This window comes from Colobus angolensis, unplaced genomic scaffold (assembly GCF_000951035.1).
Source record: "Colobus angolensis palliatus isolate OR3802 unplaced genomic scaffold, Cang.pa_1.0 Scaffold77, whole genome shotgun sequence".
Taxonomy (NCBI): Eukaryota; Metazoa; Chordata; class Mammalia; order Primates; family Cercopithecidae; genus Colobus; species Colobus angolensis.
The window spans coordinates 2,063,591-2,065,414 of NW_012121487.1; the positions used below are offsets into that span (position 1 = coordinate 2,063,591).

The 1,824-nt window shown below is 47.8% G+C and overlaps 1 protein-coding gene across 2 annotated transcripts in view; it reads left to right on the top strand.

The window, feature by feature from the left end:
* SLC50A1 (solute carrier family 50 (sugar efflux transporter), member 1) overlaps nucleotides 1-1,522 on the top strand; it is a 9,979-nt gene extending 8,457 nt beyond the window's left edge. For both annotated transcript variants that reach the window (XR_001000271.1, XR_001000272.1), the window contains one exon: nucleotides 1,451-1,522. The gene's annotated coding sequence lies outside the window, so the exon portion shown is untranslated. The remainder of the gene's footprint in view (nucleotides 1-1,450) is intronic.
* The last annotated feature ends 302 nt before the right edge of the window (nucleotides 1,523-1,824 follow it).

Consider the following 1,824-nt stretch of genomic DNA (forward strand, 5'->3'; position numbering starts at 1 on the left):
AAATGCTGGATTATATGTCATTCTCCATCCCCTTTACCACCATGAGACCTTAAAGGCAGGGAACATGTTTTTTTGTTTGAGCCGGAGTTTCGCTCTTGTCGCCCAGGCTGGAGTGCAATGACACGGTCTCGGCTCACTGCAACCTCCACCTCCTGGGTTCAAGCAATTCTCCTACCTCAGCCCCCCGAGTAGCTGGGATTACAGGCGCCCGCCACCATGCCTGGCTAATTTTTGTGTTTTTAGTAGAAACAGGGTTTCACCATGTTGGCCAGGCTGGTCTCAATCTCCTGAACTCAGGTAATTCGCCCCCTTGGTCTCCCAAAGTGCTGGGATTACAGGAGTGAGCCACCGCCCCTGGCCAAAAACATTTTTTAAAACTTGCTATACAACTTCAACGCCCTAGCGGCATCTCCACTTCTACCCCAAATCTTTCTGGTTTCTCAATCAAGGACTCACTGGTCACAATGACTTTCAATTATTGGCGCACTACAGGGGCTGGACACCAGCATTGCAGATGCAGATCCAGGAAGTCCGTTTTATTCACACACAGTAGACTTGACCCTGAAAGACTGCCACTCCCCAGAACATTTTAGGGGCTTACACCACCACATATAAGGATAGATAATAAATTATAAATTTTTTTGTTTTTGGGGTTTTTTTTTGAGACAGAGCAGAGCCTCGCTCTGTCACCCAGACTGGAGTGCAGTGGTACAATCTCGGCTCACTGCAACCTCTGCCTCCCGAGTTCAAGCGATTCTCCTGCCTCAGCTTTTGGAGTAGCTGGGATTATAGGCACCTGCCACCATGCCTGGCTAATTTTTGTATTTTCAGCAGAGATGGGGTTTCACCACGCTGGCCAGGCTGGTCTGAAACTCCTGACCTTAGGCGATTCGCCCGCCTCAGCCTCCCAAAGTGCTAGGATTACAGGCGTGAGCCACCGCGCCCAGCCAAACGAAGTAGGTACTTTTTCATTCCCATGTATGAATGAGGAAACCATGACACAAAAAGGGCAAAAGGTAAGTAACTAGCTCAAGGTTGTGCAGATGGTAAACAGCAAAGCTGTTCCATTGGACCCAAAACTATATTCTTAGCACTTTCATTCTACTGTGTTGCTGCTACAGGAATGGGCAGCTAGGGTTCATCACAACAGCTGACATTCACTATGTGTCAGCTCTATGTCACTATGATTCCTATGTGTCAGGCACTGTGATGAGTGCTTCATGTGCATTATCTCAGTCAATCTTCACAGCAACCATACGAAATAAGTACTACTGGTCGGGCGCAGTGGCTCACACCTGTAATCCCAGCACTTTGGGAGGCCGAGGCGTGTGGATCCCTTGAGGTCAGGAGTTGGAGACCAGCCTGGCCGACATGGTAAAACCAGGTCTCCACCGAAAATACAAAATTAGCCAGGTGTGGTGGCAGACGCCTATAATCCTATACTTGGGAGGCTGAGGCAGGAGAATTGCTTAAACCCGGGAGGTGGAGGTTGCAGTTGCAGTGAGCCAAGATCATGCCATTGGACTCCAGTCTGGGCAAGAGAGTGAGACTCCATCTCAAAAAAAAAAAGAAAGAAAGAAAGAAAGAAAGATAGTTACTACTATCTCCATTTCACAAATGAGGACACTGAGGCACAACCCAGCCGATCTTCCTCCAGAGCCTGCATACTTTACCACTGCAGTCTAGCGCCTCGTTCTCTAGATTGATGGAACAGAATAAAACGAGAAAATAGATTAGGCATATATACCAATGTAGCATATGATAGAGGCACCATCTCGAGTGAGTGAGGAAAGATGGATTGTTTGAAAAGCATTTGCAACTAGC